Source organism: Amblyraja radiata, chromosome 20, assembly GCF_010909765.2.
Source record: "Amblyraja radiata isolate CabotCenter1 chromosome 20, sAmbRad1.1.pri, whole genome shotgun sequence".
Lineage (NCBI taxonomy): Eukaryota > Metazoa > Chordata > Chondrichthyes > Rajiformes > Rajidae > Amblyraja > Amblyraja radiata.
Genome location: NC_045975.1, coordinates 12,841,099 through 12,854,147, shown reverse-complemented (window position 1 = coordinate 12,854,147; position 13,049 = coordinate 12,841,099). Strand labels below are relative to the sequence as shown.

At 43.1% G+C, this 13,049-nt stretch overlaps 1 protein-coding gene across 10 annotated transcripts in view; it reads left to right on the top strand.

The window, feature by feature from the left end:
• The first annotated feature begins 909 nt into the window (after window positions 1-909).
• tead1 (TEA domain transcription factor 1) overlaps window positions 910-13,049 on the top strand; it is a 174,269-nt gene continuing 162,129 nt past the window's right edge. For 6 of the 10 annotated variants that reach the window (XM_033038852.1, XM_033038850.1, XM_033038851.1 and 3 more), the window contains exons 1-2: window positions 911-1,134; window positions 1,646-1,790. The gene's annotated coding sequence lies outside the window, so the exon portion shown is untranslated. Of the gene's footprint in view, window positions 1,135-1,282; window positions 1,533-1,645; window positions 1,791-13,049 lie in introns of those variants that run through there. The other 4 variants (XM_033038855.1, XM_033038853.1, XM_033038849.1 and 1 more) reach the window with 3 other exon arrangements.

Sequence of the window (13,049 nt, the reverse complement as noted above, 5' to 3'; positions counted from 1 at the left end):
ACCTCTGCCTAAACTGAAATGACTGTCGGGGTCCCTGCACAGGGTCGAGGGAGGAGGTATGGGAACAGGTGTTGCAACTTCTGCGGTTGCAGGGGAAGGTACCTGGGGAGGGGGTGGTTTGGGTGGAAAGGGATGAGTTAACCAGGGAGTTGCGGAGGGAACGGTCTTTGCGTAAGGCGGAAAGGGGTGGAGATGAGAAGTCGTGACTAGTGTTGGGATCCCGTTGGAGGTGGCGAATTTCTGTTGTGCTGCTGCAAGTAAGAATTTCATTGTTCTATCTGGGACATATGACAATAAAACACTCTTGACTCTGCATGAAGATAGACACAAAAAGCTGGAGTAACTCGGCGGGACAGGCAGCATCTCTAGAGAGAAGGAATGGATAACGTTTCGAGTCGAGACCCTTCATGAGACAGACCCGTCTCGACCTGAAACCTCACCCATTCCTTCGCTCCAGAGATGCTGCCTGTCCCGCTGAGTTACTCCAGCATTTTGTGTCTATCCTCGGTTTAAACCTGCATCTGCAGTTCCTCCCAATACACTTGACATTAATGACTACATATCTGAAGATGATTCATGATTAATGTCTAAAGAAGGGTTTCGGCCGGAAACATTGAGTCTGAAGAAGGGTTTCGGCCCGAAGCGTTGCCTATTTCCTTCGCTCCATAGATGCTGCTGCTCCCGCTGAGTTTCTCCAGCAATTTTGTCTACCAATGACTACAACTACAATTAATGACTCAATGACTACAACTCCCAGCAGCCAGCGGGCCAATCACGCGCATGCGCTTCCATCTCCCCCCCCCCCCATTCCACCAACCGATGGATGACGTGACCGCTCCCCCCCCCCCACCCCCCCTCCCGCTGTGGAGGGCGACAGTGCGCAGACTCGGAGCTGGCGTTCATCTCATTCCAGTTCTCATTCCTGGAATTCCTGCGAGCGCTGCGCCTTTTCCCGGCTCCCAACTCAGTTCAAACAGGCAACCCCCCCCCCTCCCCACCCCCAAAAATTAATTACCCCCTCCCCCTCCCCCCCCCCCTCAGCAACAAGTTACAAAACTTTCACCCCTTCCAATTTTATTCCTAAACCATGCATTTATAAGAGTTTTTAAATACAGTATAAAAAAAAATCCTGAGGTGAGTTTGTATCTTCTGTTTGAAACAATGTATCTATTTTTGTTAACAATGTATCTGATTCTTTTCCTCTCGCAACAATGGGCTGGAGGTTGAGGGTGCGGGAAGGAGGGAGAGGGAGAGAGGGCAAGTGGGTCTCATCCCCTGAGCCCTGTCCGGCCCGGCCCGGCCGCCTCTGCTCCTCCCGCTGCCCAGCTGCCCAGAGCCGGCCGGGAGCGCCGGGCCAGACGCCGGGCCGGAGAAATCCTTGGCATTTTTAACATTTTTCCCTCTCGGTGGAGCACAACTTCCGGGCGTGTCAACCCTTCAGTGAGAAAGAAAGAAAGAGAGAGAGAGAGAGAATCCTTAAATTATGGATAGATCTACCCCAATAAATAACACCAGGCGACTTGTTACCGAGGGTTTGTTTTTGTTAAATTGCGCGTGTTCTTTTGTTTGTTTGTTTCTCTTTTAAGGTAAAAAAAAAACAATCATGAAATTAAGCGGAATATCTCTTTATTTTTTTTTGCAACAGGGAAAAGGAAGAAAATCCCATCGAAGCGGCGGAGTTGGAGACAGTGTCCCGTTGTGTTGGGGGGGTGGGAGAGAACCGTCGTTAACGGCCCCGGACCCCGCCGACTTGTTGCAAATCCCAGCGCCTTCCCCCTCTCTCTCTCTGAGTAAGTAACTCAATCCCTGTATCCACTTCTCTCTCTCTCTCTCTTTAATGTACTCAGTAAATATTGGCTTAATTCTGACGTAAGGGTGCAATGATTTCACAAAGTGTGCACACACGCACACCTCTTCAAAATCTCAGCCCTGCATTAAAAAAATTATATATTTATATTCCTACTATTTCTTAAAATAAAACTGATCAGAGTTGCAAGTTGTTGCAATAAGTGTCGTTCATACCTATGCAAAGTAGATTTATTACAATCCGCTTTCACCGGCATTGTAAGCTTTTTCTTTTTAAACAAATGGGAAGTTAAATTAGGAGGCTAATTTAGTTACAAATGCATAAGCTTACGATCGTTCATCTATTCTCTCGAGAATTGTTAAAATAACTCGATGCAGCGAATGAGCGGGGAACGGTCGTTGATAGCTACACACATGTGTAAGGATTTACTTAATTGAAATTGATTCTTTTTGGAAACGGTATTTCTGGATTATGGTTCTGGAAGTGTTAAGAAGTGGCGTCAGGTTGGAGTCGTGATAGAAATGAGCCTGGCATGGTTTGAAGGTTTGTCTGGGGAATTCTGGAAAAGCATTTCTCTAAATCAGCGCATTTTCCGAAACTGACTTTTACAACGTATTTGAAATACTTTGCATTTTACGGAATTTTAATTTCGATTCAACAACAAAAATAAACAGTATTTTACAGTATATACAGAGTGCGCCTGGACGTATTTTGTTCTAATTAAATCCTAGTTATTTGATCGCTAAGTACAAGAAAAAGTTGCCTGGTAGATTATGACATTTCTTAAATATTTTTCCAAGTGTGGAACATTGTTGCTATTTGCAGGATACAATTCAATAATATTTAAACGTTTTATATCATTAATACATTGAATTTCCCGTTCTTCTCACTTTAAAATGTTTTTGTTCCTTCAAGGCCCACATAACCTAGTAAATAATATTCAAAATTCAAAATTATTTTCCATTGTTCTTGAGACAAACGAGACGGGAACAAACACGCATTTTAAGTGAAGTTCAATATCTCGGCAGTTAATATTGCTAGGTTTATGATTTTGAAGAGTTTTGTTCTGTGCAAAGGACCCAACTTGCTGACATTTTGGGACATGATGAGAATTGATGGATTATTGCCTAGCTGGAAACAAACCCATTCAATGATAAATGTTTACGGCGTGCAGAGTTATTGCTCTTTAGTTTTGTGTAAATGGATATTTTCTTCATAAGCACACCACTTGTAGATATTAGGTACTACGGTTTATCAACCAGTATAGTTGGATGTGAATTTGGAAAGAATTCTGATTTCACTCCTGTTCAGAATTTGGTATTTTGACTTTTTTGTTAAACTATTCTCGTGAGTTTTCTTGATCTTATAAGGTTGCAAAAGTCAAATTATTTTTATTATCATTTAACTCGTTTTAAGTTTTTGTATACTTAAAAAAAATATCTATCATCCCCCAAACTCATAATAATTTTTCCTTGATACTTTGATTTGATTTGTGGATGATGGTTTTGATTGCAAGTTGCTATTGTTTTTTTTAATTGTGAGTGTATAGTCTGGGCTAGAGGTCCAGAGGCTTGGGCTAATTATCTGGAAGTTGTGTTCATGTTCGATCAAGGCAGTGGTATTTTTACTTTGGTTCGTTAGGTCGGGAGCAGAATGATGGCTTTGGCAGCAGTGGTGATCATGAAATGATTGGAAAGCTCTTCCCTTAGGAAGAAAGAAATGTGCTGCCTTTCATGATGTTATCTGCGCCGGACCCACACAACAAATAGTTGACTCGCATCTCAAGGGCAGTTGGGGATGGGCAATAAATGTTGGTCCTCGGGTGACACAACACTGGCTGTTCAGCTATCGGGAATTCTCTCTTCCACAATGAACAAACTGCTACCAAATTTTGATACATGGAATATAATTTGCTGGGGGGGGGGGGGGGAAATAACAAAAATTAAAGTCAACAATTTTATTTCAACTAATTTCTTGAGAGATGTGCTGATGGTGTAAATGGATATTTTCTGATGGGTGTGAGTTTGTGATGGAAAATTGTGACACAGATTGCTGCCTCGTACGCCTGTAAAAACATCTAACTTTGTTTTGAGAAGTTGCTGGTGGGGGATTGTCCCCAATCCTCTTTCCCTCGCTTCACTGCTTAGCCACTCTTGTATACCAGTTACCTGCCTAGAAGCGGCATCCATGCCATCGAGCCGTAGAGCATGGAAACAGGCCCTTCAGCCCAACTCATCCATGCTGACCAGGGTGCCTCATAAACTGGTCCCATTTCCCTCTAAAACATTCCTATCCATGTATCTGTCCAAATGTATTTTAAATGTTGTTATTGTACCAGTCTCAACCTCTTCCTCAGGTAGCTCGTATACCTACTGCTCTCTGTGTATGTATATAAACAAATTATTCCTGAGGTTCTTATTAATATTTCCCCTTCTAATCTTCAACATCTGCTCTCCAGTTCTTGATTCTTATCTCCTGGAGGAAAGAAAAGACTGTACATTCACTCTGTCTATTCCTCTCATGATTTTATACACCTCTAAGATCACCCCTAAAGGGCCTGTCCCACTTTCACGACCTAATTCATGACCTTTTTTACTCGTGGACATTTTTCATCAGGCTAGAAAAAACGTCCCGACCTACTTGATGCCACGAGTACCTATGACCTCATGACGACCATGCTGCGAGTACGAGTCAAGGGCAAACTCGGTAGAGGTCATGAATTAGGTCGTGAAAGTGGGACAGGCCCTCAAGCCTCCTGCACTCCAAGGAATAAAGCCCTAACCTGCCCAACCTCTCCTTATAGCTCAACCATTGAATCCTGGCAAAGTCCCCTATAATGATAGTGTAGGGGTTACTTCGAGATGAGCAAACTAGGGAAGGATATCAAAAATTTCATCCAGAATTCAAGAGTATTTTGACTTCATTCATGGAGCTGTACAGCACGGAAATTGGCCCTTCAGCCCACCTTGTCCATGCTGACCAAGTTCGAATTCTGGGCTAGTCCCATTTTTGCCCATGGATTTAATCACTCAACATCCATACAATAATTTCACCATCGAAGGAGGCCGTTCAGCCCTTCAAACCCGTGCAGGGACTATTTGAATGTAGTGCTTGGAATCTGTTACCCTTCCCATCTGCTGCTGAACCGCAGCTGATCAATCAATTTGTTTTGTAGCCACAGGCTAGGACCATTTGTGGAGATACATCCATATTCCCTCTGGCCATCGTGCAAAGACACTTCTTCACATCTCTCCCTGAACAGTCTAGTTTTAATTTGGTGGTGTCTCCTTGTCCTAGACTCTTTCTCCCATGGGAGCAGTGTGTATGGTGCATGGTGGTAAACCTAATGGACAAGTAGCCTGGATAAGGAAAATGTTCCTGGGCCAAGGGTTCAAATCCTAGCACAGCAAAGTGGAATTTAGTTTTTAGTTATAGAGATCCTGCATGGAAACAGGCCCTTCGGCCCACCGAGTCTGTGCCAACCAACGATCACCTAGTGCAAGCTAGTTCTATCCTACACACTTCGGTCACTGTACAGAAGCCAATTATTCTATAGATCTGCATGTCATTGGAATGAGGGAGGAAAACAGAGCACCCAGAGAAAGCCCACGTGGTCACAGGGAGAACATACAAACTCTGTACAGACAGCACCTGTCGTCAAGATTAAACCTGGATCTCTGGTGCTATGAGGCAGCAGCACCGTGCCGTCTACAAATGCAATGAGTTCACGTTGATGGCGACATCGCGTCTTGTCCACATTTCTTGGCCATTATGAAAGGGCTTTGGAAGAATATGGGCCATTTGCAGGCTAATGGGACTAGCCTACAATGCCAACTTGGTCAGCATGGATATAGTGGGTCCTGTGGCTCTTTGGCTGAAGTTAAAATACTCTGTCTGAATTCTGGGTGACATCTGATGTCCTTCCCGAGCTGACTGAGCAAGGATATGATGGCGAAATGTGTAGGAAGGAACTACAAATGCTGCTTTAAACTACAGATGCTGCTTTAAGCTGAAGATAGACGCAACATGCTAGAGTAACTGAGCGGGACAGGCAGCATCTCTGGATAGAAGGAATGGGTGACGTTTTGGGTCGAGGCTCTTCTTCAGATTTGGAAGGGCTGCAGTGGAAACATCAGGAAAAACTCAAAAAACTGCAGATGCTGGAATCTTGAGCAAATAGCAAAGAGCTGGAATAACTTGGCGGTTCAGGCAGCATCTGTAGAAGGAAGGTCAATGTAATGGGTTGGGATTCTTTTTCACACATTGTATTAGGGGGGAGAAAGCTGGAAAAGAGGTGGTAGAGTTGTAAATCCTTGGGAGAAACATATGGGGGGAGGGGGGGGGGGTGAAGGAGAAGGAGGGCGAGAGGATGGAAATAGAAAGATCCTTGGGCTGTAAGTGTCCCACATGGAATACGAGGTGCATTTCTTCCAAGCCAAGTTAAATTAAATGGATAATTTCCATATACTAGGCTGGGGAGTCTCCGTGATCAGGGAAGAAGGATGTGGGGGCAGAAAAATGATCATAGCAGGGTCTCTACTGGAACCGTCAACTATTTATTTTCTCCACAGATGCTGGCTGACCCATTGAGTTACTCAAGCATATTGTGTCTATCTTCAATGTTAACCAGCATCTGCAGTTCCTCTCTACACATAATTTCTTTGTTGGTTCCTGGTATTTGAATGTTACGGGCACAGTCACCTTTAGTTGCTGATCTGAGCTGGTGGTGAGCCGCCACCTTGACAACTGAGCTGCTAGTTAAGATTCAAGCACGTGACTGTGGGTAGTGGAATTATAGAGCTGACCACGGGGGAAAATGGAGGAGGACTGGCCAAATTTTGTGCCTTCCACCACAGTGATGAATGCTGTGGTAGATGTTTGTGTTAAATGTTTTGTGTGTTTTGTGTGTTCTTTATCATTGTACCGCTGCTGGCAAATTCATTTCACTTGCAGCTCAGTCAAGGTGGTGACGAATAAAACCATATTGTATTGTGTAGCACGGAAAATGGCCCTTCAGCCCAACTTACCATACTGACCAACTTGGAATATTGTGTGTGCCCCATTTATCTGTATTTGCCCCATATCCTGAAGCCTATGTGGGCCACGCTGTTCAGGAAGGCGTGTTTCCGGCAATCCGCAATTACGTACTTGTTATTTAGAATACCTATTTATTCCACATTTGTTCATTGGTTTTAAATTTCCAGACTGTTGTGTATTTGAACTGGTCTCCAGGTTATTAGACCAGGCTGAGGTTGCTGGGTCAGTGACGTATGATGCTTTCCCCCCCATTGTAAATTGTGCTTGGAGCCTTATGTTTTGCTATCATTTGTTATAATGAAAGAATGGGGCAGTTCAGGAGGATGCTATTCATAGAACATAAAAAAAACGTACAGCATAGAAACAGGCCCTTTGGCCCACAATGTCTATGCCTAACATGATGCCAAGAAAATAATCTGCCTGCATGTAATCCATATTCTTCCATTCCTTGCATATCCAGTGCCTATCTGTAAGCCTTTAAATGCCACTATCATAGAATGCCTCCACCATAATCCCTGGCAGCACATTCCAGGCACCTACTACCCTCTGTAGAAATAAAAACGTGACCTGCACATCTCCTTTGAACTTTGCCTCCCTTATATTAAAGTTATGCCCCCTTGATCTTTGACATTTCCATCCTAGGAAAAATGACTGTCTACTTTATATTTGCCTCGAGTAATTTTATATACTTCTGTCTGGTCTCCCCTCAACCTCCAGCATTCGAGAGAAAAGCAATCCCACATTCGCTTAACCTTATAGCTAATGCCCCTCAATTCAGACAGCATTCTGGTTAACTTTTTCTGCACCCTCTCTAAAATTTCTATATCCTTCCTATAATGAGGTGAACAAAACTGCACAGAAAACCCCAAAAGTTTTTTGCATGAGCTAGCTGTTTCAAAGCCCTCTTGTTTGTTCCACTCTTGGTTTCTTCCCCCTCCCCCAGCCCTGCACACTTTACTTCTGAAGATATTTCATGTTCATAAGTTCAGGAGTTATTGGAGCAGAATTAGGCCATTCGGCCCATTGAGCGTACTCTGCCATTCAATCATGGCTGATCTATCTTTCCATTTCAACCCCATTCTCCTGCCTTCTCCCCATAACCCCTGACACCCGTACTAATCAAAAATCTGTCAATCTCTGCCTTAAAAATATCCATTGACTTGCCCCCGCCACAGCCTTCTCCATTTCCTTTTTGAAAGTCACCTTTGATTCTGCGGCCATTCCTGTTGTGGGGCAGCACTTTTGCGGCAGATGCCGGTCGTGACAGCAGAGATGTGTTGGTATCATGTCAGCAACGGCATGGCTTTAGCTGTTGGAAAGAGGCCAGTGAACTGAGCAATGTGGGCCACGACACAACATACCACTGAATTCATCTCGTCAGCAATCTGTGCTCGGTGCTTTGTGCTCACGCACGCATGGGGTGTCTGGTGCTGGCTATTCTTTGACAGCTGCCTTTAATATGTGTGAAAAAATCACTCGATAACACTGGCCACTGTCTCTGTCGACTTCTGGCCCTGGTGGCCTAATTTCAAGCCTTGTTGAACTCAGATTTGATCCCAATAAAGAAAATACTGGGATTTGTTGGTGCGGCTTGTGAACTGTACTTCAATGTGACTTTAAATGTTCAGTTCTGGAGTCCATCTGTTGAGTAAAACATAAACTGACTTGAGTAGCGTTTAGCGTGGGGAGTGGACTTTATCTATATTTTTTTTTAAAAACACTTTTTTGACTAACTGAGTTGTAGAGTATCCAGAATAGGATCCATGGCGTATCAAGTTTCCTATTGACAGCTCGCTGCCTTATAAAGGGCAGTGTGTTTGTTCTGTGAAGGGAAATGGTTGTCCAATCTGTTTATCCCCTGCGACGCCTTGGTTTATTAAATCCTGTAGCAATTCAGCAGAAAAAAAAAGGTTGACATCTCATAAAAACATCCTGCTGTAAAGTGCAATCTAAGCAGAATTTATTAAGATTCAATATCTTCAAGCATTCGTACTTTAAGACTGGTCTCTATGTATTTATGCTGTCAGCTTAGCGGTAAAGTGGTTAACACGAAGAGTTAGAAAATGACAACGTTTGTTTAAAAAAAGCATACTTTTAAAATCGTTCCAGTTTTAAGAAGCTCCTGATGTGTGGTCTTGAAAATCTGGATTTTATGCTGTTTTGCTAATTGAAAACTATCTTGTGTTTGGATGGATTGCCAACAGACGTTTTTAAAATTAAAAAAATGTGCAGTTTGTTAATGTTCCCTGTTTTCTACTGCTCCATCATCATTACCACAGCAAACAGAGTTGCTTCTTAACCTCTGGCCTGGCAAGATGGTAAGAATTAAATCTGTGTGGTGAGGGGGTGGGGGGTGTAGGAAAGATAGACTGTGATGGGGGTGGTGGAAAAATGGATTGTAATCAGGGTTGTTACCATGTAGAAAGAACTGGAGGCTTGATTTCATTGAACTTTGAGGGAGTATTGTAAAATGTCTACTTTTACTCAGTGGATGGATATATTTTATGCTGTATTTAAGTGTTGGACTTTCTAGACATCTAATAATCCAGCGAATCTGGGGTTAATTGTCGGTTATCAAATCTGAGAGTGTTAATGTTTCTTATTTTGCATAGCTAGTTACATTGGTATGTGAAGAATGTGCTTTGGACTGTCCTAGTATTTCTGCTAGCTTTTGACTCACTTCGGTGACAGAGTGAGCCCTTTGCTGTTATCAGGCAACTGAACCATTCTACCAGCAATCAGAGAGCAGTCTGGAGCTATTATCTACCCCATTGGAGACCCTCGCACTATCTTTTATCGGACCTTACTACACTCTATCTTGCACTAAATGTTATTCGCTTTATCATGTAATCATGCATCTGTACACTGTAGATGGCTTGATTGCAACCGCATATTATCTTTCCGCTGACTGGTTAGCACACAACAAAAGCTTTTTGCTGTACCACGGTACACGTGACAATAAACTAAACTCCAACTTTATCGGACCACAGTTAAAGGGACAACTCACCACCATCTTCCGGACAGTTAGAGGGAGCCGTGAATGCTGATCTTGCCAGTGTTGCCCAGTATCTTGAGATTTAAAAAAAATGATCATACACTGAATTGTAGAGTATTAACTAAAACTCTGCAATTATGCAAAAACTTGCATAAAGAGGAATTTTTAAAGAAAAAAATGTCCCTAGTTCTTTGAATTATTAAAAGATGTCGATGTACAGATTGCTCCAGTGAGGTATCTTCAGACAACTTGTTAAATTGAAAGTGCCATATAAATGTGATTTGCGGTTGATTAATTGACAAAATAAAATCCAAAGGAGGGTGGGGATGCAGTTTTTGGTATCAGCTTTGGCTTATTAGGTGGTGTTATTGTCTCTGAGCCTGGTTGAGACTGAGCCTGGTTTGCACTGAGGATCGACACACAATGCTGGAGAAATGTGTAGGAAGGAACTGCAGATACTGGTTTGAAAGTTTGCCCTGACTTCAGAGATATGCTGGATGGTGAATTGTTTAAACCAAAGATAGGCACAAAATGCTGGAGTAACTCAGCGGGACAGGCAGCATCTTTGGAGAGAAGGAATGGGTGACGTTTCGACCCAAAACGTCTTTTTTCCATTTCTTCCATCCAGAGATGCTACCTGTCGCGCTGAGTTACTCCAGCATTTTGTGTATATCTTCTGGATGGTGAATTGTCTGCAGTAGATTACAACTTGAGTGGCAGAAAGAATTGAAGGGTAGTAAATTGGCAATGTGAGAGGGAATAGGTATGGGACTGATCTGCTGGGAGCCGGTATATATCTGATGGGCCGAATGGCTACCTTGTGTACTGAAATAAGTAATTGAGCAATCAAATATTGTTACTATATTAAACTAGTCAATATCATGTGCTGTTTGTGGAAGGTTGCTGAATATAAATTAGTCACTGTGCTTTTCCCATTGCTAAAAATGTTTAACGGGTTGGGAACAGTTTCAATTTGCCACAGAGGGTGCTATACCTTTTCTTCTGGAGCAAGATTCCATTTCCTTCAATGGGAAGTGTGAAGATTCTCCTCTCTTCCAAAAAAATAAATGTATTGGCATTCAAAACTGAGGTTAGTTGGTTTGTTAATGGCAAGGGTGCAGAAGATATTCGTCAGGATGTTACCTGGGCCTGTGGGATGAGTTATAGGGAGAGGTTGGATAGGCTGGGACCTTTTTCTTTGGAGCTTAGGAAGCCGAGGGCCTTATTGAGGTATATGAGATCAAGAGGGGCTTGGATATACATCTTTTCTATCCCCAGGGTAGAGAATTTTAAAACCAAGGCATAGCCTTATGGTGAGAAGGGAAACTTTTAGAGAACCCCCGGAGGGGTTCACTCCGTGGGTAGTCCGTATCTGGAATTAGTTATTTGGACAGATATATGGATAGGAAGGATTTAGAGGGATGTGGGTCAAATGCAGGCAATGGCACTAGCTCAGTTTGCCAACCTGGTTGGCTGGCATGGACAAGGTGTGCTAAAGGGCTGTTTCAATGCTCTTTAGCTCTGTGACTCTAAAGATAGTCAGGTTATGGAACCAATGTGGATGGTTGTTGAGATAGAGATCAGACGTGATCTGATTGATTACGGAATGACCTGTAGCTGCTGGCTGGTGTTCCTGGTAATTGCATTGTGTAAAGACTGGAAATTGTTCTGCTCGGTTGCAAGTCTGTAGATAATTTGTAAAAATGAGGTCTGTTGCAAAAAGCGTTCCCTGCATATTGAGTTAATAGATTATTGGCCTGTCTTTAAAAGACGTTTGAGGTCTTATTTGATTTTTCTTGTACAGCTATTGTCCTAATTCAATACAATTTTGGGGGTCGATAGAAAAATGACTGGAATATTAATTAGTTACCATGCAAGTGTAACATTCACTTGAGGTTGTTTGGCATTTGTAGAAGCTGCAGTTAATTAAATACAAAGTGATGATCTTTAAAGAGTGCAACATGCATCTCACATCAATAGAGAGTACCTTTCCAGGGTTAATGAAGGAGATTTGTTTCGTTCTTTGACCTCCGATATTGGCTGCCAAAGCTAGCCCAGATTGATGAGCATGGTAATTCTCTAGGGCTGGAGGAGGTCATGTATGTCGTGCTGTCTTGTGAGTAGGAGGATCCACTCGGCCCATCGCATCTATGCTTGCCCTCTCAGTACTCCAATCCATTCCCTTTTCCCCTTATTTCCCTGTAACAAATTATTTTACTCATCAAATACTACGTTAACCAACATAATGAGAAATGAACTTGCCACCCCCTCGTGTCTTTGTTATGTGGGAGGAGATGCGAGTACCTGAGGGAGGTGGGGAGTTCATATGGTCACAGTGGGTATGGGCAAATTCCAACCAGTGCCAGAGGCGAGAATTGATTCAGATTTAGTTTATTACCATGCACATCAAGGTGCAGTGAAATTCAGACACACAAAACTGCAGATGCTGCAATCCTGAGCTAAACACAAAGAGCGGAGGAACTCAGCTGGTCAGGCAGCTTCTGTGGAGGGAATGTACAGGTGATGTTTTTGGTGGCCCCCGTCTTCAGACTGATCTGTGTAGGGGGAGAATGCTGGAAAAGCATGGTGATGGCAGGACAAAGTCTGGCAAGTGATAGGTGGATACAGGTGAGGGGGGGCGCGGTGCGATTGGAAGATTGGTGGAATAAGTGACAGAGGCTGGAGGCGAAAAGGAAATAACAGGGTTTCACCCAAGGAGATTCCGCTTGTGCTTGCGACCAATTAATTTCCTTTTGAACAGTTCTCATTGTTATGATGTGGAAAGCCATCAGGTAATGAGGGGATAAATGATGAGTTGGGAGTTATCGAGTTCTTGTCACCAGCCAGATACCATCACATCCACTTTTAGCTATCCTGGGCAGTGTGTCCTCAGTTGTCAGTTGGGATGAAGCATTTCCTTATAGAAGCTCTGAGCACATCCCCAAACCTCTGCCTGCTGGTCTCTTCATCTGCACAAACCTGGCAACTGTAGCTACTCTACCTTCAAAACAAACTTTACTGACTACAAAGTACTTTTGGATAGAAAATGGTGGAATGCTCAACTAATCATGCAGCATCTGTGGAAGGAGAAACTGTTTTTAGCCTGAAACGTGACCTGTTTCTCTCCCCCAGCATCTGATTTTCAATCAAATGAGGAAGTCCTGAAAAGGATATGAAAGGCTCTATAGAAATACTTTACAGCTGCAGATC